Source organism: Lutjanus erythropterus, chromosome 5 (genome assembly GCF_056507025.1).
Source record: "Lutjanus erythropterus isolate fLutEry1 chromosome 5, fLutEry1.hap2, whole genome shotgun sequence".
Taxonomy (NCBI): Eukaryota; Metazoa; Chordata; class Actinopteri; order Lutjaniformes; family Lutjanidae; genus Lutjanus; species Lutjanus erythropterus.
In genome coordinates this window covers 33,340,484-33,366,437 of record NC_139321.1, presented here as the reverse complement: position 1 = coordinate 33,366,437, position 25,954 = coordinate 33,340,484, and the positions used below count along the sequence as shown (strand labels likewise).

The 25,954-nt window shown below is 37.4% G+C and overlaps 1 protein-coding gene across 4 annotated transcripts in view; it reads left to right on the top strand.

The window, feature by feature from the left end:
* The first annotated feature begins 1,206 nt into the window (after positions 1–1,206).
* lingo2 (leucine rich repeat and Ig domain containing 2) overlaps positions 1,207–25,954 on the top strand; it is a 308,406-nt gene continuing 283,658 nt past the window's right edge. For 2 of the 4 annotated variants that reach the window (XM_084719680.1, XM_084719681.1), the window contains exon 1: positions 7,710–8,394. The gene's annotated coding sequence lies outside the window, so the exon portion shown is untranslated. Of the gene's footprint in view, positions 1,283–7,709; positions 8,395–25,954 lie in introns of those variants that run through there. The other 2 variants (XM_084719682.1, XM_084719683.1) reach the window with 2 other exon arrangements.

The following is a 25,954-nucleotide window of genomic DNA, read 5'->3' as shown; positions in this document are numbered from 1 at the left end:
ATATTGATATATTTCCCTGTCCTAATCTGTTGATTATTTTCTTGATTAACTGATTAGGTGTTTGGTCTTATCCAAATCAAACACAGCCTTTTCTGTGATGATCCGATCAACACACTGCTTTTCTGTCAAAGTCAGGCAGCATTTGTCCAGTATCTAGTGTTTCCCCCCCTTAGCTGAGTGCTTCATGGTGACCACCTTGGTTTCACGACAGAAAATGGTGAAAAATGTTTCCAAAAGTCATACAGGAGTGAAGAAACCAGTAAATATTTACATTTGAGTTTAATTTTAATTGAATTGAATTTGGACATTTTTTTAAAGAATGACACAAAACTATTAATTGATTATCAAAATAGTTGTTGACTATTGAATTAAATAGTCATTAATAATTGATTAATTGTGGCAGTTCTGTTTTAAAAAAATTATGTCCTAATCACAGAGATGCCCATTAACAGGGAGTTAATATTGGAACAGGAGATCTGTGTTTGAAGAAAAGTGGTACGTCATTTGTGGTGAAATTTTCAATTGACAAATAATGGACATGACATATTTGCACAGGATTAAAATCACAGACATCCTCGCAATTGCACATTGCTAGAAGCCCTTTTCACATGGGACTAGTATTACAGGGGTACCTGTAGGATAATGTCCTGGTTAATGTCAGTAAATTCGAGTAAAATACAAACTTTGCTTATCCTGTGGGAATGTGCTACATGAAACACAGATGTGTGTGGAGTATTTTTTGAAGTCCCCTGGTAATAGCAGTCCTGGGTGAAGAGGGTTTTAGACAGGATATATAAAAAGAATAAAATTAAGGATACTGCTAATTGTGGAACAGCAATAATATTCCTGACAATATTACAGACAGTGGCCTATGGAGATAATTTTAATGATGGAATCAATGATGACAATAAAGATGTGAGCGCTAGTACAGAAAGACAGCGGACAAAAGAATACTACAGATAATTGGCCTAAATAGTAATCCAAAAGTCCAAATTCCACATGACATAATAAGTAGTCTACATGAGTTCTGTATTTTGTTTTACATTTATATTCATGAATTTGTATGCAGTGTCATATGTACAAAGTATATTACTTTTTTTTCTTTTTTTATTGATTGTTGAAATAGGATGGAGAAACAATGTCCCTGAGAGAGAGAGAGAGGGAGAGAGAGACAGAGGCACAGACACAGACACAGAGGAGAATGATCTGTGACAGGAAGTAAAACCCAAACTCAGGACCTCACTGATGTCAGAAGTTTGCTGGCTTTACTGCCTTCTGTAAGGTAAGGTGATTTGGGTTATTAAACTATTGAACCTTTTTTCTTTAAGAACCTGTTTTAATAGGTGCGATTTAGAGATTTGTTTTATCTGTATAAATATTGTGGATCCACAAAATGTTTTTTTTTTCATGTGAAGGTAAGAAAGGCTCAGATGTAGTGAACAAAGATGAATGATCTAACTGACACCGACACTGAATTGTAATCACTATTACTACAACAACAGTTATAGTTCAGTTCTGCGCCCTCAAATGTTTATTTTGTTGTCAAGTTCAAAAACTTGAAAAAATATACTTTTGCTTTTGTGGAGCATTTTTCCAAAGAACTGAAATGAAATATTTTGACATAATCTGGAAAATCTGTTTTTTATTATAGCCAATATTTAGTGGCTATGATTTTATTATTGTAATAATAATAATGATAATGATAATAGCAGCATAAATTTCCCATTATCTGACAATCATTAATTGGCCACAATATTTACTGTGCATCCCTGATAAATATTTTTCTTTTTCTTAGTTTTGTCTGTCTTGTATGTTTTCTCTCTTCACAAATCCTGTGACAGAGAGGCCACAAAACAAGAGCTGGACATGTAGTCTTGTGAAGAGAAGACAGTATTATTTATCTGTACTTCTGTTTTTTGATAATGTGCACCATGCAAAGGTCAAAACCACCCATATGCTAATGAACAGTATTAACCTAACTGACAGTTAGTATAAAAGCTCCCTAGTAGCTGTTATGGATATATCTTCAGATGACACTAAACCAGGATCATTTGCTCACCTGCTCTTAGCAGCTATTGTGCAGTGTGATTTGTTTCTGCTGTGATTTTTTTAGATTAAACTGGATGTGCCGAGGAGAATCCCAATGTAGTTTCCCTTATATTTTAGGATTCTGAAACAAAAATTCTGCTTAGTGAAAACAGTTTATCAAGGGCAACCTTATCACCAGTCATTTCTGGCCATTGACAATTTAACAAACAAGCATGGCATTATGGTTACACTATGGTTTAGGTATGGTTAAGGTTAAGTAACTAAAACACTTGGTTCAAATTACTGGTGAAATGGATTGCCTGTGATCCATATTAATCACCCTTCATGGTTTGGCCTGCATGTGAACTGCAGACCAAATTCAACCATGATAGCATGAAATACAGTTTTACTGTTGCTGTTACTTTTCAAAGTAATAATTCTCAAAATGTTGATGCAGACCTGCGGTGAAAAGACAAGACAGATGCACAGTATATTTTACTTTGAAGTGCCATGCAGGAAAAGCAAGAGTGAAATACCGACCATGACTTTGGGCACTTTCAGTGGTGTAACTGGGAAACTGAGCATGCTTTTATTATGTAAATCGATCATAAGATTGTAATATTTATTCTTACACACAGTCCTACTCACTCAGAAGAGCCGAGCAGCTGAGGCCTCTTGCCTGTCTGTAACATAGTTCATAGGTCAGTGTTGATTGGCTATTACTCGTGACGTATAACAAATTAGATGCTGTGGGTAGACATTATTATACACTATACATGGTTAAAGTATAATGTATATTCATTATGACTAATATTATTATTTTTTTAACATTACTATGGTGGTGACCACAGACGTTGAGAGGTGACTACATCAAAGCCAAGTGCTTCTTTAAATTTATTTAACCTGAACCCTACCTTGTCTTTACCTTTTTAGCTATTCTGATCTGATCCATGACTCAAAACTGTGAAACAATCTGAACTGTGTGTTTTGTGATCAGTGTTTTGTTGATTTTGGAGACCCCCGTGAACAAAAGTGGTAGTGTTTATACTGGAATAACTACAAAAAGTGAAGTAAAAAAATAAAATGATCTAAATAAAAATCTCCTGCTTCATTTTAACTGGCTAATGTACTACTCACTGTAACTCTGCAAGGGAAAATGTGAACACATGCTCATTTCAAGGAGACTCCAACCTGGTGGCAGGCATTAAGAACAACTATACAGAAATAGCCAGTGTTCTCATGGATGGTCTTGTTAACTTATGTAGGTCATATAGAGGCATCAGTAATAAACTGACACTGTTTCATAACAAGGTAACAAAAATCCTCATAGTAGCTTTAAAGTTAGGTCAGGGAAATATTGTGGTTATGGGTCGAAAAGTAGACACGTTACCCATAAAACTTTTGGTAGCCTTTGACAAGTTTACAAAAAAGGCACTGACAATGGAACAGCGACTGGGTTGTAGTTGCTGGCTGTTTTGGAACATGGGCCTGGACTGTGGACAGTTGGTTGGAAACTGTGCTACCTCGATAATGAGATTCAGGAAGGGCTGTGCTGGTGCCTCAGCCAGAGGGCTTACCCAGGCTTATCTGCAAGCTGTACCACAGAGGGGGAGAGAGTGAGACTGAGAGGGAGAATCAGAGTAAGAGACAGGGGAAGGGGTATTTTAATACAGACACTTGTATTCCATATTAAACACTTGTGATGAATATTGACGGCTGCTAGAAGTGTCAGAACATTTGTGACATTTTCGAGTTGAGTATTGGATGTTTGGCAGTGTATGTCAAAATAGTTTGATCATTCAGCCACACATTGTTCCATCTGGCGGACTCATGATACACTGATCACCATTAAAAAGTGAGAAGATGAGGTGTATGGTTTTTTTGCTGTATGGACTGTGAACATCGACCTAAAATATTAACCTCTGTTGTTCTAGTTAAAGATGTGGTTGAGATGTTTTCTGTCGAGCTAATTTGGAACCATTTTGCTCTGTGTTTCAGTGTCCATGTTTTTCTCACCTTTCTGCTGTCGTCACACTTTAGGCCTGTTTGGCAGATCTTTTTGTGTCAGTTAAGGTTAGAATATTGTTTTTGTGACCTGTGACGCAAGCATTTGATGGAGCTGCTCTACAGCTCTTGTGACTTTTAGCTTAAATGTGAATGGAAAACATTCAAAATGTTTTGAATTTTAATTTCAGCCATCAACTGTAAGCCATGACAGTGAGTAACAAATCCAATTATTTGTTATGTCCTTGGACACTCATAATAGAAATATCTTAGCTTGAAATTAAAATTAACTATGAAATGAAAGTCCCCCGTGGTTAGAACATCAAAAAATTAACAATGTTGAAAAGCTGAAAGAATTAAAAAATCTAGATTGCCTCCACGCCTCTCTTTCCATCACCCTGATGAACTGACTGACATTTTAATACACATTGTTTTTAGTTACATATATATGTCTAAAATAAGAGTAACCATATATGTATACATACATATATTTGTGACTTAATAGATAACATTAGTTAGAGGACCAGTGTGTCGGATTTAGTGGCGTTTAGCAGTGAGCTTGCCTTGTGTCACTGTCCCCTTTCAAGTAAGTAGGAGAAACTATAGTGGTTGTGAAAGGCCATATCTAGAGCCAGTGTTTGGCTTGTCCCTTCTGTGCTACTGTAGAAACATAGCAGAGCAACAAGGTGGCCTCTGTGAAAGAGAACACACTCCCTGTGTAGATAAAAACAGCAAGTTCTGTGGCAAGGGAAACAGAACAATTATTATTTTTAAGTGATTATACACTAATGAAAACTAGGAATAAATGATCTAACCTAAATGCGATATGATTTGCGATATTAGAGGGCATGATAATTTATACATCATTTTCTGTTTCACAGCAAGACATTAAAACATTAATGGTTATGGTGTGATTTTTGCAGCAATCTGTACCAAACGAGGATGTTTTCTTAAGTCTGTGCAACATGTGTAGGCCAAGGCAGCTTTGCAGCACAACAACATTTAATTAAAAAAAAAGTATTTGGCCACCCATTTCACTCATTAACAAATATTGCATCTGCTGTGATTTAAACCTAACCAGAACTGACTACGATAACTAAAATAACATATTGTAAATCATGAAATAATGTAAACATATGATGATCTTAGAATATGATGCATTGCTGTAGGTAAATCTACCCAACAGTATATTTAGTAGTTAGTGCTGCCTGATATTGACATTGGTGCCTTCATAAAATATTGACACAATGAGATTTTTTATAAATAATCATCAGTAATGTGGATAAAATGACTAAGTGGGTAAAGGCAAATAATAAAATAGCATGAACTGTCTAGTACATTCAGAAAATTACACTTTACATCATTGTAATATGGCCTTTAAGACCAGGAAAAGAATATACTCATGCTGTATCACGATATATCAATATCCAAAATCTAAGATAATATCTAGTCTGGTACCACGTTATTGATATAATATCAATATATTGTCTACCCCTAGAATTAATGCAGCTGTTCCAAATCTTCTTTGTATGTACAATAACAGGGATTGTTCTGACAAGTGTTGTTTTAGCACAGATACAAATTCTATATATATGTGCTTAGTGGTTTTAAAACTTGATGCAGTCAACATTGTCAAAGTTGTAGCTAATTCCAGATCATACACAGATGACGTATTGGCTCATAATTAGCTTAGTAATGCTAATTTAACTTGAGTAATATATTACATATATTTTAAATTTTGGAGAAGTAGCCAAGGGCCTTGTGTAAACACACCCAAGTGCAATACACATGCATTCAGGGGTACTGTAGTATCAAGTATCATGATATTATAATTTATGATACTGCATTCATTCCCAAAACACTGTATGGTGACATTGTGATACAGCCAACAATTGGTGGCATTGTGTTGTGTGTCAAACCAGACCAGGAGGTAGCAGTGCTGTTACCTATCGTCCCTGTTCTTACTGTATAAAAAAACGTTAACTTTTCAACTCAGACTTTATGCAAATGCTGGTTTGTTCTTTATACTATGACAGTTGTCCTAAAAATAGATTTAAAAAATAGCAATATCTTTATGTATTGTATCGCCAGATTCTTGCCAATACACAGCCTTACAAGGGTTGCATCAGTATTAGTGCATCAATTGATGCCTGTCCGTACAGAAGTAGTGAAAGAGTAATAGCTGAGTTGTGCTATTCTGGGAGCAAAAAAGGTGCTATTCTTGATGCAAGTTGATGTTGGGAAATACAACAGTGGCTCATTCTCACATGGTGACACGTGACAATCAATGATGATGCAGATCATATGCTGCTGGTGTGCTGGGCCCTGTAGGCTGTAGTTTTTGAGATAATAATGGGCTTCCTGGATGGTTTCTTTAGTTCCAAAACTCTGCTTTTTTTCTTGTAAAAAAACGTGATGACATTGTTGACATGACTCCCCAAGGTAGACGTACATGATGGATGGAATGTAGTAGGCAAGTGACCCTGCCAGAGGCACTTTAACATTTGGCTCAGAGCTTTGATGACAAGGTGCTGATGAGATGCGACCTTGCCTTGATAATATCAAGGTCAGCATCCTCTTATCAAGACCAAGTGCAAATGCAACAAATATGTAATCAACCTACTCTCTGTGTGCTGTTATAGTTATGCATGATTAACAGGTTAAATTCTGATTCTGTGGGGGGATCTTAATTGATGAATCTGTGGTTACACATTGCAGAAAACAGAAAACAAGCAAACTCACTTGGACTGTGTAGTCCAGGCTTAGCAAGATAATTGCCCAGCTTTAGTGATGTTAGTTATTCATAGTAGGTGTGTGAAAACAGCATGTATTGTTGTCATACAGCTCTAAGTACATGACAAATTGAATATGCCGTGGATGGTCTCTCAGTAGATACATGTGGGGAGGTGAGATACTGTATGTGTGGGAGGCTTTTCCAGAAACGTTTCAGAATTTTATTTTGTTTCTAATTGTGCCTCACATTGTTTGTTATTGTGCTATACCTCTGGGCTAGTAATCACTGTGTATGTACACACAATGATAACAGAATTTCTGGCAATTTGTTTAGGTGGCTAATTATATAATTATACAGCTGCTACTGCACATGTATTGTCCTTGTTTCTATGCAGTGTGCTGCTCTTTCTCTTGCTATTTTTGTCTTCCTCTTCAGTCACACTTGACAGTTGGCCAGCATCAACTACTGAAACAAAAAAGTTACGACAAAAGGGAGATGCAAAACAACGTAAACTCTAGAGATATTTAGTAATCAGGTAAAGAGGATGAAGAAAGGAGATTAGATTGTCTCTTGGCTCAGTGCTTGTTTCCATGCTGCTGCTTCTTTTCTTCATATCTATTTAACTTTACATATTTATCAAGCATTATTTGTTTCTCTGAGGAGTATGGGCGGTGAACCTTTCTGTCTGACATGGCTGGCAATGGCACAGCAGTAATTGTGAAAAGCCAGAGCTAGAGAAGTGCATATCTGTGTGTGTGTGTGTGTGTGTGTGTGTGTGTGTGTGTGTGTGTGTGTGTGTGTGTATGAGAGGGAAGGAGAGGAGGAGAGAGAAAACGAAAGGGGTGGGGAGGTGCAGTGAGAGGCTGGGAGGGTGCATGTACGAGGGAGGGTGACGGCAAGAGAGAGAGGGAGAGAGGGAGAGAGAGACGGAGCGGCAGAACAAGCGGCTCGCCTCATTCCGCTTCTTTCTCAGCATCCATTCTGAGACCCAATTCCGGAGCAGAGAGAGCTACATAACAGGCAAATTGGAGAGGCAAAAGGAGGGAAAAAATCCACTGAGGAGGGAGGATATCGAGGAAAATAACACATAATCAGGGCTCACTGGCATCCACTATCACCTTTTATAGCTTTGGCAAAGGTGTCTGAAAGTTTCCATCTGGGGGGGAAACCCTCCCCTTGTTGTGGGGATGAACAGCGGATGCTGAATTTCATTCCTGAAGGCAGGAGGGGAACCGTGAAGACCGGCTGGATTCACTTGCAGTGGAGCTGGTAGTGCGCACCAGAAGAGATCCTACAGTGCCTCTTTTCTCCCTCTTGCTCAGTCTGTCTCACACGCATTTTCCAGTAGAATACATAACACTATTTCACTGTGCCAAGGTGGAATATCAGGGGAAGCATCCTGAAAGAAAAATCTCCTGAACCAGGGAAGTCAAGAGGAGTGGATTATATACAGAATCAATGAAGGACATCTTGATCACACAAAGTAAGTTCTAATCAGAAAAGGCTTTCAATTGGGTTCTGATTCTGAGAGACTTGGAGGATTTTTGCCCTTTTTCTTTGTTGTGGAGCAGCACGGAGCTTCAGACAGCTTATCTTGTGGACTATTGGTTTCTGGATGGAATTTCAAGGTAAGGAGACGTCCATGGGCTCTTGTACGTTAATGGTACCCTCCAGGTTTTTGAGAAAGGGGATTAAGGAGCAGAAAAGCTCAGCATGAAAAATATAGTGAACTGGAAAATAAAGAGGAAGATGGAAAATGATGTGCGAGTCTTGTCCTAGACTGTATTTTGTTTTACAGAAAGTGTAAAGTTGAGATAAATGTCTTATTAATACCATAAATTTTCCCAAGGCTGAGAGAGAATATGATTGTTTTTTCTTTATGGCTATTGGATCGCTACTCCCTGCTGCAGAGAAAACTGTATCAATGTGAATCTGCATACTTGTGCATGTGTGTTTGCTGAGAGGGGAGATGCCTGTCTGCAAAGCAATTCATCTCTTTGCTTCCTTGCTACATAGCGGTTATCACCAGGGGAGGCTGCTAGTGGAAGGGGGTATAATTGCAGTGGCTGTTTGTCCTCGTCTTTGCAACAGCTAGTATCTGTGAGCGCAGGGAATTACTTTTGTACAGTAGTCGCATTTTATTCATAATGGTGAGTGTCTCCCTGCATTTTAACAGTTGCTCTGCCCCTTTTATCTCTGCTCACAGAGAGCCGATTGTGTCCAGTATTACACTATCTCAGACGCCCTACATTGTACCTTCACCTTCAGTTTCCATGTATATATAAGTTTGTCAGTGTGACTCTGCTCCAGCAATGCATCTCTTTCTGTGTCTGTTTTTCTCTCTGTTTTTCTCGCCCCTTCTCTCCAAACAGGAAAGTGATGATACAGTAATTTCTTTATATCTCACTTGCTAAGTTCCTTTTCAGATGGAAATTAAGACTGTATTAGGAGGCAGTGTACAGGCTAACAGACAGAAGGATTGAGGTATACTGAGCTCCTATTTTATGTTCCTTTTTGGGAAGAGTGAATATGCTGCCCTCTTGATCAATACCAGACAAGTGCAAGGCTACCTCCTTTTGTAAGGCAATGCTTGAAATATTAATGATTGCATGAGCATCCTGTTGGTCCCCTGAAATATTTAAAATAATTGAATAATAAATAGCCTGTCTGAGCCGTCAAAGTCCAACTTTGTCCTGGGCAGATGATTATAATGCCACCTCCTCATGTAACATGCAAAACAGTGACCATTAAATGCCTTTGCCTCTGGATATAAAAATTTCAAAAGAAGTGTCTTTCCTCTTGCAGAACATCCACTGGGGGGAAGTGGAGCCTGATGGGAAGTTGATGACAGCTCCTGTGTATGTGGCATTGACTGGCTATAGGTGGCTCAAATCGCCAATTGTTCGCCTGCATATATAGCTTGATTGCAAGAAGCTGCTGTGCACAAATGTTCTATTGAAATCACATTTAGCATTCAGGAGGCATAGTATGCAATTGCTTCCTCTTGAAAGAGATGCAAACCTCTCATCTGCTCTGCCTGCTGTATTCATTTTATCTAATGAGCTACATGTACAGTATATATATATGTGTCAAATATGTGTCCTCATGTGTGTACATACATGTTTAAGAGGGTGTGCAAGAGTGAAAGGGAGTTTTTGAGTGTATCTGGTATCTGCGTGGGTGTGTATTTGTCCAGAGCTCTGAGCTTCATCCCTTTTGATGTTTTATTGAGTGTTAACCATGGTAGGACTGACGCATTGCCTCTGATATGGAGTAGCATGGTTAAAGGAAAGCACTAAGATGGACTTTGCTCTTCCTTGTAGTTCTTTTAACTCTGAATTAGCAATGCTGTGTCTGCCTCTTTCAGCCCGTTGCTTTTGGTAAACGATTTGGTTCAGGCACTGTATATATTGTGCATTGGTGCAAGACTCTGTGTGTGTGTGTGCTTGTATACATCTGTGTCTATGTGTATAAGCAAGAAGGTTATATGTGCTCTGTGGCCATGCATACAATGTGTGTGTGTGTGCTCAGGTGAGTGTATACCGGCCTGCCTGTGCGTGTTTAATCTGTGTCTTTGTGCGTAAAAGAGCATATACAGTGTGCTGTCTGTTTCCCTCCCATTTCTGACGAAAGCATAGAAGTCAAAGACAAGGCCCTCCATTTTCAGTGATATTATGCATCCACTGAATCACAGGATGGATGGAACAGAGGGAAGGGGCCCTCTTCTAACTCGTGATTATTCAGTGCTGTTGACAGCACGTTCACATGGGGCAGAAATCAGAGGAAACAACTTTAATGGCAAAAATACTGGGGTTTTGATTTATGACTCACAGAAACAGGATTTGAATCAGTATGCATGCATGCCAGTAGGCAGATGAAATCTGACACACCTGCTTCCAAGTATGATAAATCATTTGCAATCATGTGTGGCCTTCTGGTTTGGTATCAGCAACATATCAGTCAATTATAAAAGTCAAAATCAGGTCTAATATTTTAATTTCAGGTTTTTATATTTGCAATAGCATCATGAGACTTTACATTGTTGAGCATGGATTCATTGATATTAATCTTCAATGAATATCTCCAATTCTTATAGATTACTGATAGGACTAATGTTTAATGAACTAATGATCCTTAATATTGTTGATTAATCTGTTGATTTTTCTTTGTTGATTGTTGTTTCGATTAATAAATTAGTTATCTGACAGAAAAAAGTTTGTCAGTGTCAGTGCTCCAAGATGATGTCCTCAAATGTCTTGTTTTACCCACAACCCAAAGACATTCACTTTTCTGTCATAAAAATGTAAAGAAACCAGAAAATATTCACAGTTCAGAAGCTGGAATCAGAGAATTGAGACATATTTTCTTAAAAAATGACTCAAACCAATTAATTGAGTGATTGAATTGATTTAACTGATTTAATTATTGATTAATCAGTTAATTCTTGCTGCTCTTAAGGTGTCATACTTCATCATGTGGTTCACTTTAATAGAGTACAGCATTTGGAATAAATGAAAGTTTAGGTGAGGTATGTGGAATATCCATTGTTGTGATATTGAATATAAACTCAATTATAATGTCTCTTATGTTAGTGAGGAATTAAATTGACTCTGTTTTTGAAAAAATGAATAGAGCTTTAATTATAAATCACTTATTTATCTATTAAATTAGTCAGCAAGTATTTTGAGAAGTAATTAATCTGTTCGAGTCATTTTTTAAAGAAAAAAAGTCAAAATTTCCAGCTTTTTAAATTGAAATATTTTCTCATTTCTTTGCTCATTTATGACAAAAAAACTGAATATCTTTGGGTGGCGGGCAAAACAAGACAACATTTTTCTCCATTTTCTGACATTTAATAGACCAAACAACTAACTAATAAAACTAAAACTAATCGATTAGTGGACAGATTAAATGACAGTTGAAATGATTATTAGTTGTACCCCTAGAAATGAACAGATAACAGATAACTGTATTCAAATTTCTCACAATGACAAAATGTTTGTGGGGCAGCCTTAACTTCCTTCTGCTTGGCTGGAGATATACTTTTTGTTTAATCACATGTTTGCATATGCATCACCTTAATTTCTGAGGACGCACATATCATTGTTTCAAATGGACGCAGGATACTGAGACAGCCATGATGTCTGCAAATGTATTCATGACATTACAAATTACCCATCTATTGAAAGAAAAAAGTATGTCACATATCTGCACACAAAATGGCAGAAATCCAATATATTTGATACTTGATATGCATTTTAAGCTGTGAAAAATGAAACTGAGATTGAAATTAAATTGAATTTGTTCCAGGGTTCAAAGATCAGCTGCAATGCAAGCATCTTTGCACAGCTGTGTAAAGATCTTTCAGGTTCAGTTAGTGCTCCAGAATAATCTGTATTGTGATTACTTTGACAGATATTGCCATTCAGGATTAGTGTGAATGATCGTTTTTGCACCAAAATGTTCATTTTCATTTTTTCTTGCGTCTGGAGAACAAGATTTGTATGTCAGGGCATCTTTACAGCACATTATAAAACTGTTATGTCACTGCTTTGTCGCCGTTTTCCTTTATCAAAATATTACAGTTTCTGCAATTTGGATTTTCCACTTGGCCATATTGAGATTTTGATAGTATTTTGATTAATGGTGCAGCCATACTTCAGAATATATAAGAAAATGTTTTACTTGGAAATAGTTTGTATAACATGAAACAATTGTATATCATAAAAATAGCTTGGTCATATTCCTTCAAAATACAATGAATTCTTTACTTTGTTGTTAGAGGACAGATGTACAGAGAGCTCTGTCAAAAACGAGGCCTGTACCCAGAAGCAGCACAGCATATTTTTAGCCTGTCCATTAAGGACATGGAAGAAAAATCAATGATCACAGACTGAAACACTGGGTTTCAAATTTAAGTTTTTTTCCCTCTATGACCTTTGGATACAGGAGGGAATATGTACTTTGTAAATATCATATTCTAACTTGGTCAATGAGAGAGTCCCATGAATGCACACAGACTTTTTCTTGTTTGTTCAGTTTAATTATTTAAATTAAACTGGATTTTCCTTAACACATTAAAAAAAATCACTAGTGCCTTGGTATGTTATCAGGAGTGTTTTTTTTCACATTAATATTACCCAGCTGTGTGGCTTCACCACATACTTTCAATTTACATGCTAATGTATGTTTAATCGTTGCTGTCACTTAGAAACACATTAGCATACTCAAGCTAGCTATCATCACCCACACATCTGTAGCATATCCGTACATCACCAGCTGTCTGAGACAAACAAAAGACCTTATATTAAATGTAGGTCTGGTCAGCTGGAGACCAAGCCGTGAACGAACTCGGCTGATCTGTTGTCAGCCCCTTTGAATCCCTGATGAGGCGAAACACAATATGCTTGAACAGCTGGGTCATTTATGGAATATGCTTACTCATCATGGTCGGCTGCTGCTAAAAGAAGAGGGAAAAGAATTCTGTTTTAATAGAGTATGCATCTCAGAAAAAAAAAGATTATTAGAAATGAAGCTCATTTAGTAGTTTTCTAAAAAGTGGCAGCTCCTTCTTGGGGAAGACCTCTGGTTACTATACCGTAATCTCACAAACGTGACATGTACAAAAACATAGCAGCAACTGTATTAATCACAATAGCCTTCACTGAATATTTGCCTGACTGATACATCGGTCAGACTCAAGTGATAGGCCCATCCCAGGCCCGATAATTTGGTCTGAGATGGGCCTGTCACAAATACATTGGTATTGGCTTATATGCTTACCAATATGCACTGATATGAAAACAGTATTTATCAAACATACTATATAATGCAGAAAATGATGTTTGGGGTGATTTAGCACCTTGGTACATGTAAATGCTGAGAGGCGACTTCTTGTTTTACAACCTGCCCTTTTAAAGGTTGCATTACAGTAAAGTGATGCAATTCTTTTGAACTACCAATGTTTTCTAGCTGTCCTATTACTTGCCTTTACCTACTTTGTCATGATATCCACATTACTGATTATTATTTGTCCAAAAAACTCATAGTGTTAAAGTTTTTTGAAAGCACCAATATGTAATTGCTCTAATATTGCCACTATATTGATAATTACATATAATAATACAGTGACATTTGATTTTGTCTATATTGCCCAGTGCTAATACAACAAATTTCTGTTATCACCCTGGCCACTTCCACCCTTTGGAGCACACAACGTGTTCAACATGATCAGTAATTATCGACAGCAACCAATGTGAAACTTCACCATCGATCGCTATAGATTTTTCAGTTGTATTGCCCAAGACCTAATTAATTCAGCAGTTGACTGATACTGAACAGGACTGATGTTTATTTAGTTATTTGATTTATTTTTACTTATACTTGGTTGGCTTATACATATATATATATATATATATATATATATATATATATATATATATATATATATATATATATATATATATTTATATATATATATATATATATATATATATATATATATATATATATATATATATATATACACACACACACACACACACACACACACACACACACACACACACACACACACACACACACATATATATATATATATATATATATATATATATATATATATATATATATATATATATATATAAATGTTAAAATATGTAACTTTATTAAATAACATATATAATATTCTTGAATAATATTATTTGTTTAACAAAGCACCTGTCTGAGCACTTTTTCATAGTTATATTGGTGCAAAATCAATACACAACCCACAACACAGAAAAATGTCTCATTATTCCAGCTCAAAAATTCACTACATCAGCCAACACATATCAGTAATCTGTGAAATTTTCAACTCTTGAGTCGCTATTGATATGAAAAATCCAATTTTGGTCAGGCTCTATAGTTGACAGTATGTTTGTTTCACTGTGTAGCTCTCTAAAAAATTGCACTAACATTTGAAGCAGTTAGCTAACAGCATCACTAAAAGTAACAGGGTGAAATAAAACATAGTGAAGCCACAGTTTCTTTTATGTACAGAAGAGAAATGCTTGGCACAAGAGATAAAGAAAGGAAACACAAAGGACTTCTGTCTGGTGTCTGTTGAAGATGTGATGTGCTAAATGACTGCTGGTGGCAGTGTAGCCCTTCTGGGAGACAGTAACCAGGAAGTGGCTGTCTGGTGCATGAGGAGTGATCTACGAACGGCTTCCATTGACAGTGACCTTGCTGTCTGTGTCACTTTGCAGTGTGACCTTCCTGGGCAGGCTGCCGAGGGCAATAAGTGTCGTACCACCTTCGGAAAAGTCCCTTCCGCGTGTGTCGACAAGGAGCATTAGTAAGGGTCAGGGGTGAGGTAGCTGACTAAGAATAGGGGGCAGAGGATGTCGCACCATGTGGCAGTTGAGATAGAACAAGAGGAAAATAGAAAAAAGGTCTTTTGGGCTAGTCCCCTGGAAAAAAACAAAGATCAGATGTCCTGAAGCAGTGTCTACAGCTTTAGTCCTCAGAGATCTTATATTTTAACCTTGGTCTGAACTTTAGCTTCCCTTTTAGTACACCTCTTTACAAGTCCTCCCCTAAACCTAGGCTGGATGATAGGGCTTATACATAATGTCTCAATATTTTTAGGCTATTTTGCAGTGTACAATATATGTGTTGTTACACCCATTTTCTCTAAAGTAATATACAATAAATTCTCAAATAGTGACATTATGTGTATATGTGTGTAATATGTGATATGATGATCTTATATAATATTTTGCAAAATTGTAAATTAAACTACCCAAAAGTATTGAATGTATAAACATCTTAATGCAACATACACATTAAAGCAGCAGTTATATTAACCCAAAAGCATCAGATATAATAGTGAAACACTGACTGGGAGGACTTTCCTGCACAGTTACTACTTTAAGTACATTTTGCTATAACACTGGAACACTTTTATTAAGATTTAGAATGCAGAAGTTTTACTTTTAGTGGAGTTAGGGCATGCAACCTGCAAAGTATGTAAAAGGGACATGATTCATGGGCAGTGTGCTCCTCTGTCACTTGTAGTTCTGAAATTATCTTTATAGAAAGAATCAGAGATATTTCTTTGAGTTACCCGAGTCACTAAATGAAACCTGGAAAAAGGCCTAAGTGATTTGGAAGCATTTGATTTTCGTATAACATGAGATGTTTAACTACAAAAAAATATTTCACATATAGGTAAATTTGCAAAAGAAGGTATTTATTGAAAAAGCTCAAGGCCTATAATGAAACAAATCCCCTATTGTGACAGGTGATATGGTTATACCAGTGCTTGATTTTGCCTCCTTAGCTTATTACGATTTGTGTCTGTAAATATGCTGACATTCCATTTGCTTGTAGTCTCTTGTCTAAACAGTGTAGTGCAGTGTAGTACATATGTGACATGTACTGTAACCTTCCTCAACCATGATGATTTACAAAGCTCCTTTGCCATATAGAAAGGGACATTGTGTCCTTTGTGTTTGTATGTAATTCAGTAAGTATTCATCAATTAACTAATAATTTGTTGAAGCTAAAAACATCGAAACACAACAGTCAAGCCACTTATGGGCCATTACTGGCCAGTCCTGTTTTTTTTAAAAACTAATTAAGGATCATTAAATATTCACACGGTAGAATAACCTGCCTATAGCCTAATAGCAAGGAACGATTGATATTGGTTCTTTTTTAGCAAAGCCAACATTGGAGCCATCCATTATGTGTTTTGCCTCCATCAGCCACTTTAGGGTGTCCTTAGAGCGACTTTGCCACCTTCATCCCTTCCCTGCACCCTCAGTTTTCAGTTGTGAAGCAGGGTATTTAGAGTATTGACCGCTTTGCTTGTCAGATGGTAACAGAAATGCTGTGAATAAAGGTGAGGGGCTATTTACATATTCAGCTCTTTGTTATGTGCATTGTTTTGTTAAGCTTTATCTATAGTCGCATTAAATGATGGGTATTAGCAGAGCAGATCAAGGGCTGAAAACCAAGGTCAGAGAAATGATTTATTCAGCATGTGCACTTTTCTAAAACATGTAAAATTCAGTTAATCCAAGATTTATGCTAAAGTATAAATATGTGCATGCATTGGACAAATCATTTGGCTTGTGTTGCTTTTAGATAAAAAAAAAATTCTCAGTATAAAAGATCTTTCAAATGGTATTAGACAGACAGCAGTTTAAAATGTATCCTTGAGCTGTGAGCAGCCTCGCTGGTGCCCAGAACGGATAGGTCATTACACACACTACTGTATCCCGACTAATGCTTCACAGGTAGATCTGGATGTGTCAGAGTGTAGTCTTTTCATTTCGACAATAGTGAAAATGTCAGTACATGGATACTTCCTCTGCCTCTGAGGGGACTATGGACTCCAACAGCACTTGTGTCTCTTACATTGGACAAGCTCCCATAACCCCACTTCTGCTAGACTATGAAAGGCTCTCAGCAGGACACTGGCCCTGCACTTGTTAGTGCAGGTCACTGAACCTGACCTCCTTTGGGCTTACAGCTTGTATAGGCTGAAGTACAGCTTGGATGTTTGTTAGTTGTTTATGCTTTAACGAGTCTGCAGGGAAGAGTAGGAACACCTAGACATCTTACAATCCCACTCAGAACAGAAAACTTGTTTTGGGGAGAACGGAGTAGCTTGTCACCACAGGTGTTGAAGGTTCAGTGTTGTGCTGGGTCTTGTGGAAGACTTTTCATCTCCTGGTGGGGAAAGAGCTTTGAAAGCAGTATGTTTCAAAGCACAGAAAGAGGGAACCACGATGAAAGAGCGGGACAGGAAATAGGCAGAATTCAGAACGGCGATAATGGGTCTAATAGTATATACAGTATTTATTCAATTCTATAATTGGTGCTCTGTCTCTTATTGAAATTCAGAACCCAAATGTCAATCTTCACTTTTCTATTGGTGCAGAAGAAGAAAGGCAAGATGACACTAGATTAATTCTTGTACAGTCACAAAAAGTTCCTATTATACCTGCACCGTTCTATTAAGATAGTGACAGTTGGCTGCTATCCAGTAAGTGCAACCAACCCAATTTCATAACGGCATTGCTCCTGAACTTGCATATACTGCAGTCACCTCCTGCTCTATTTCAGGCTTTTGCATAAACTGCCAATAAATTGGGAGGAGGGGCTGTGATTCAGTGTTGCCCTTTTAATTTATTGCATGCTTCTTTCTTATAGTCGTATAATCTCAGATAGCTGTCAGTTGGGCGAGAGACTCATTAGAACCTTTGTCATGCCTTTGCTCCTGGGCTGGGGAACACAGTCAGTAGATAAGAACTCTCTTCTCCTCTTCCAGCTTCTCTGCCGCTCTCTTTATCGCTCCAGCTCCCTCCTTTCCTCTTCCCAGCCTGCTCAGTGTGTTACCAGAGGTTTGACTGTCAAGTGGAAGCTCTAGACATTTTGGAGTCTTTCAGGGAGACGATGGAGGTTCTGACGGCAGCGCATAATCTTCTGCCTGCTGCGATCTCGCTCTTGTTCGCCTTTTGGTTACAGAGGGATGTTGTCTGATGATTCAGTTGTTTGTCTGGAGCAAATGTGGGCTATTGTGTGCATGGGTGTGAGAGACTGTGAGATGACTGGTTTATGCATAGCTATTGGGTAAATGGTAGGCTTAGGCCAGGCATGTCCAAACTGTTCCATAAAGGGCCGAGTGGCTGCAGGTTTTTGATCCAACCAGTCTACAGCACACCTGATTTGACTAATCAGCTGTTTGAAGACTGAAATCAGTTGATTAAATAAGTCGAGCCTGGTGTGCTCCGGCTTGGTAGGAATGAAAACCTGCAGCCACATGGCCCTTTATGGAACAGTTTGGACATGCCTGGCTTAGGCAGTATGGCCTAAAATTAATGTCATGGTATATGCTGAAGCATGGATGGTAACAGTATATATCATGCTATCTTAGGTTTTCTTAAAATCGCAGAACTGGCCTAATAAAAAAAAGCATTTTCTTTTTCTCAGTCAAATATTTATTTTAGCCACTACAAAAGTAGCAATTACTATTCCAGGGTTGACCCCTGGAACTAACTAACAAGTAAAGATAACAACTAAATAGAACATCATTACATTCCTAAAGCAATTAAATATCCAAGACAAAAGGAGACAAAAGTGAAGTAAAACGACCAAAGTGCCTCATCAGTGATTATTAGTAAGCTATTATGTAGCAAACATGTCCCATTTTGAAGAGGGGCTGACGTTCTCTGCCATTAAATATTTCTATACATTTATTTTTTAAAAAAGTTTTTACTTGTCAAATGTTTAATTTCTGATGACAAACCATTCTATAATTCAATTCCCCTGTACATAACATTATGGTGCCTTGCATTGGTTTTTTGAGACAGGACAGGAGGTGCAAAACAACTTCTTGATGCATGCCTTTAAACAATAAAATATTTCTTATAAAACAGAGTGGAGGAAAAAAAAAACATTCTGTCCATCACCAATGGCCAACCTAAGGTTATTTGCATTTGGATGATTTTAGCTTTTGTGTTATAGTTCAGAGCAAGTCATGCAGCTCTAACTGTAGCTAACTTTAGTTTCTCGAAGTCTTTATTTGACGCACTTGATGGCACTACTGGACAGTAATCCAGATGAGTGAGAACTAATATTTGAACAGTGTGAGAAAAGCATTCTTGAGGTAAAAATCTAGCACATCTCTTAATAACTACCAGACCCATACCTGCAACAGTTTTTTAAATCTGCTTTGACCAACTCAATTTGGTGTTTTATATTTGTCCAAGGAGTTTGGTTTCCTCTACCTATTACTCTGGTGATTGCTGGACAGACAGGTTTCACTGTGACTTATGTTTGACTCTGAAATTTGATCCAAACTTGCCATGATATGATAATAATACTCAGTAATAATGTGATTATCTGGTGTTTTACTTTAGTTAAGTTTAGATATTTACTACCCCATCACCTTAAACCCTTCTGTAGTAATTGATGGTTTAATATTTTATTACATTGTCAAGATTTTTTTCACATTCTTGACAATTCAGGTGGGTATCAAGTATTTATAGTCTTTTTCATTACCTGAAAAAGACCCTTAGTACTACGACTCAACAGCCATACAATAGTTGTAAAATGAGAGACAAACTGTATATTTATTCTCACTTATATTTGTAATTTGTTATTACCGTGTGACATTTTCCAAGAAAATACTGCCTGCCCACTATGGGCTTTATTTACATAGTGATTCATTGGACTGAAGACCTGTCTTCACGCTGATATTTGTTTATGCTATTGACATTAGGAAAGCGAGTCACCACTCGATTTGTGTATGTATTTACTGATTGTGTAAGGTCTAGGCTATTAGAATTGTCATTATATCTAAACAATAAAGTCAAATAGATATTAGATTTGGGTGGGTAAACTGTGCTGTAGACTTTATATTCTAAGTTGTGACATGGAGTTAAAAAAGACAGATGTTTTAACAGTATTAAAAAACTTTGAGCCAGTATACCATAATGCTGCAACATCATCAAAAACATGTTTATTATTCTGTGTCCCTATAGGCAGTCCACAATGGAATGCCTAATACTGCTATGGTTAGTTGACCCATTCCACTTAGGATTTTTGCTATAGAAAATATATGTAGCCACTCACAGAACTGTAAGTGACACTGTATAAAGGTCTCCACTAAATGGCACATGCCATCTAGATCACAAATGGGTCTATATATCCCTTGTTCAAATATACAGGCTATGGAATAAAATAACATTACGTGCCTTTTTGAACAAAATTGTGGATGACAGTACGATGACAGTTACCTGTCTCATGCGATCCTTATAATGTGGGGAAGGCATGATGGAGATTACTGTAAAGGTACGCGTCTTCAGAAATTTTCAACACATGCAGTGCAAATTTAGCTTGCTTGCCACATTCGATGTAGCGGGGACTCTATTTCCCTGTCCTGTCTGATGAGCTGGGAATTAAACCTCCAAATTTAAACATTGACCTTTACTTCCAAGTATACAAGCGCCACTGCTATTGTGAACATGTGTAATTCCCAGCCTTGGATGCCGGCATGCTCACTGTGAATTATAAATCAATGAGCATGTATTAGTGTAAAATCCTGCAGCACTTGGGGCTTTGCTTGTGATGGAAGAATGAATAGGAGGGAAACGGGGGCACCTCAGGGGATGCCATGCTGTCCAACTCTGGGTCTGCTGGTCACAGCCTGGAGCCCATCCATACAGATACACACAGACAGGGGGCTTATATAGCACTGGCTCTCAAAAAATGTGTGTTTGTTTGTGTGTCTTTGTGAGTGTGCTTTGATTAGCTTAAGCTCCAAGAATCGTTATAGCCTATATATTGAACAAAGGAAAAGGCACTATTGCATGTTGAACTAAAAATCCACATGATTTTATAGCAATGTTGTAAGGCTGTGATTCTAGCTTTGGGTTGGGTGATATGATGGTATACATTGTGGAGTGGAAGAAATGTGTCCACTGGTAGAAATTTGGCAATACCATTTCCCCCCATGGATGCTATCCCTTACAGTTGTTCTCAAGGGTCAGTTCACACTCTGCCAGTGGGTCTGTTAAAAGCATGGAGATTTATTTATTTATCCATTTATCTACCTATTCAGTTTTTGCAAAAGGCTTAATTAGGGTTGCAAAATGTTAGTATTAAATGAAGCATAAAGGCCTATATATGTTATACAAATGGAACAGAATGTCAGATAACATGTGGGGCGTGCTCATAAAAATAATATGTTATTTTTCAGATCTTTATTTGAAAATTAGATCAATTAAAGTTTACCTGATTGACCAAATTTTTAAGGGCCGATTAATTGATCACTGATTAATTATTGTCATCCCTAGGCTTAATAGTTCAACAAATATTTTATTTATTTTTAAATCTAAAATATAGATTGTTAAATTTTTTATTGTATATTCTTTAAAACATTTCTATTTTGTGTAGTATTTAAAATAGCATTATACTTTATTTATCTGTATGCACCGAGGCTGAAACACACGCTTGAATGTTATGGGTGTTTTGTGTTAAAATGGTGCAAATATTTTAATATGTGTCTGGTATCTTTTTAATACATTTCTCTTGTTATGTTCTGTTACATAAATAAGAATAAGTTTAAAAAAATAGGCTAAATCAAGTTATTCCAGGGACATACATGTGGAGGTCCCCAGTATATTTTCCTTGTCAGGTGTCCTTGGCTGAGAAAAAATGGAGAACCCCTGCCTGAGTGTTTCTGCTATACATTAGGGGCAAGCTATGTAGCAAATCAGGGCTGGATTCTTGCATGATCTTCTGATCTCTTCTGATCTTGCAAATCTAGCTGCCTTGCATGGTAGCATGATTTGGGCAGCAGGACTGCTTACCATGTTGTCATGACAAGACATTAGAGTGACAGTTGGTGGTGGAAATTCACCTCTAAGCTAGTTTGCCAACCGCTGCAGAAGGAAACGGTGACAAAAAAAGGAGAGTTAAATGTAAATACAGAACAGGAGGCACAATGAGGGAGAAGAACGTCTGTGGCTACTAAAACAGGTGCAACTTCTGTCGTGGGCATGGTTTGGATATAGAAAATCAAACACTGAACAAAACAGAAAATACCACAATTTTAAATATTAATTCATTGAACTGTGATACAAGATTTGGCCATATCTCCCACCTCTATTCTACTGATGGCTAATCTATGAACAGATACATAAACTCAGACCTCATATACTTACAAAGAGAGAGGACATCACAATACTGGAATTAGGCCTACTACTCGATCAAGAAGTGATCTGTCTGATGTGCAATGCAAATACAATGCAGAAACGGGTGCTTAGCAACAAAGATGCTGCCCCTGCCAAGAAAAGAGAAAAAGGCTGTTTAACATGGAGTTTTGGCTTTGATGGACTGTTTAATCAGCAAGCTTGAGACATGTTTGTTGAAAAGCTCTTTGGTGAAGATATGACCCACGCTTTTTGTATCTCAGCAGTTCATGGTCCTTGAACAACAGTAATGCATTTAAACCTGCCCGTCTTCAGTAAAACAGAAGAGATGTAGGAGTTACAAATAAGAGGCATTGAAACAAGGATACAGAATTGGGTAAGGACCATATGGACATGTCTTTATCAATATCCAGGGACTACTGAATCGTCACAAGTAATAATTTTGATTCAAAAAATTAAATTTAACCACTGTTGTTTGTCAGTGTCTAGCCAGTATTAGTGAGATTCAGTATTGTGTAGGGTTGGGGACAGAAATCCAGTGCCAGCAGCACCAGTTCCCACACAACCTTTACCTACCGGACCAAATCACAAACAGATTATGGTGCCTCATTTGAATGCCACACGCCTAAGCTGTTTATTGAAATAGTTGCCCTGTGGTGCAGGTGTACATATGTGTACAAATGTGCCTAGTTAACATTACATCAGTATTTGCTCTACATGACTGTGGCAGCAGGTAACCTTATACTAGATAGTAGCCATGATAAACACGGTTAAAATGCCAAGCTAAATGGTCTAAATTGCCTCTGTATTTCACTCTAAATGATTCCAACAGCGGTTGGGATGTCCAACAAACAACTGTGTGTAAACAAGAGACGTATGTAGCGACACATGGGCCGCAATTTATTTTCCCAGAATAGCGAAGTGATGAAGCAAAGTATCATATGAATTTGTTATGTAAATTTGATATGTATTTAGTATTTATTTATATTTATATATTTAGGTATACTTTAAACTGTTAACGGTTAATATAGTGTTTAATTTCAAATTTAGATTTGTCTTAGCAATGAAAAATTCTGTTCTTTCACTGTAATTATTTTGTTTTTTAAAAAGAACCTGTTCAAGCACTCTTTAGGCAGTGGTACCATTTTAAATCATTTTAGCATTGAAAAAAAAAAAGAGCAAACAATACCCAGCCCTAGTATTTTGACAAAGCGCCCGGCCTGATTATAGACAAATTCGTTTTTAAATTTTGAAAGATGGCTTCCCCCCTCAAATGCCTTGTGGTGGTTTGGTCCACTACCTAGCTGGTCTCTTCTTTAACAGTCAAAATATTTACAATGATAATGAAGCAACTAGCGGCAAATCTGATCATTTATTTAGATCATTGGGGCTAAGTGAAATATAGTATACCAGAGATGCACCGATCCTTTTTTTTTTGTTCTGTTTCCGATATGTGACTTTGGATATCTGCAGATACAGATATTATATTGATATCAGTACTCTTTTATTTGTCTTGATGAGTAGTAGTAAAATGGACTGGTTGCACAGCAGACATTTTGACTTGTGAGAACAGGAAAAACGCAATAATAAAGGCTTGGTTCCACTAGGTGTCCCTGTAAAAATGATAGTGAACTAGCAAGCAAAATAGAAGGACCTTCCTTAAGTGTAATGGAGCAGTCATTGATGCATGTTTTCTGGTACGACATGTCAAAATGTCTGCTGTGCAACTCGTCCATTTCAGAAGGCTGAAACTGAACTTCAGTTAAGTGGTGAAAAGTTCTGGGTCTGGTGGCTTGATAGCTCAGATGGTAGAGCATTTGTCGTTTTTGTGTTGATTTATTGTCACATCAAGAGTGAGGTGGCTAGCACATTCTTCAATCCAGTTGAATATTATTTAGTGAAAACACATTCTCCTTGTGTTACATGCTACTGATTAGCAAATGTGAAAAGTGCTATTAAACTTTAGATTGACGCTGCTTGGTGTAGTATTTACTAAGAGAAAACACTCTTGATTTGAGTCCCATAACCAATTCCAATATTAGATTGGATTAGTCGCATCTCTATAATATACACAAATCTATTATTTTGTCATTTTATTCACATAAATGCTGCTATCTCAGTCAGTGCTCTCCTGACAGTGGCACATTGTCTCTTTCTCCCCCTGCACTGTGCACTAGGCAGGTGACAGAGTGCTTACTATGCTTATGGGGACACACTGTCTGTACTGCTCTTAAACTTTGCGACAACAGGCAACATTTATTATTAATGATAGGAAATGAAGAGTCTTGTGGTCTTAGACTGTTGGCTGGACAAAAGAAACCATTTTTAGATGTCACTTTGGGCTGTGGGTAATTGTGATGAGCAATTTTCACAATTATTGACATTTTATAGACAAAACTGTGAAAATAATTGGCAAATAAAGTGATAGTGAAAATACCTTAGTTGCAACCTTAAGTGAAATGGTTTTAGAATAGAGAAAAGCCTAAGAAAGGTAATGGAAAAGTAATAGTAATGAATGTCTTTCTATCAGCAACATACTGCGTTATTAGTACATAGTGCACTGTAACATACAGTGGTGGAGTGACTTAGTTGAGACATATGTGTACCCTCAAGGCATCTCGCAAACACCCACACAAACCCAGTACACTTATGCACGCAGACATCCATGCACACTTACACACACAGAAATTTGAATAATTTAGATGCTCTGAACATGTTAAGATTCATTCTTTCTAAAAGCACTCAACAGAAAGTAATGCGATTATTGTACATGACTGCATCAAGAAGCTTGTTCAACATGTTTGTGTTACTTAAAGAGAAGGAAAGCGCTTAGCTAATTAGCAACTTAATGACCTTAGACAGCAAAAATGCTAAAACAAAATCACTGTATTTCCTTTCATAATTTAAATTTTGTTTGGATACATGGTGAAAGCATGACCACATAAACGTTCCACATGAGGGAAATTGCACAGTTGATGATCACACAGTTACTTATTTGCCCTGCAGGAAGAAAAAGAAATGACTTTAACAGCTTACTTCAGGGGTATATGATTGGCTCATTGAGATTTGAGAGGTTGTTAAGAGCACTTTCTGTGCCCATAGTAATGATGACATGGCACCCTGTGTACAGTGAGGTTGAGCAGTACATTATCTTGATAATTACTGTTCTGTTAGGAGATGAAAGCCTTCTACCATGCTGTTTTGTGGCTGCTGCCTTTGGTCCACAGGGTTGCCCATATACTCGGCGGCCCTGGTTTCCTCTCTTCCGGTGCATCACCCATCTAATCCCGTTACTGTTTGTGACTCACTACTTTCAACTGTCGAGAGAAAAAAAAGTGCATAAATAATGTATTCCTTGGGTGTATCCACCCCCGGATCAATGGCAATACAAAGACCATCTACAAAGACGGTTGGCTCAAGGCCATATTTGATCACTTCCACTGCGCACGATCACTGCTCCCTTTTTTGTCAGCCCGCT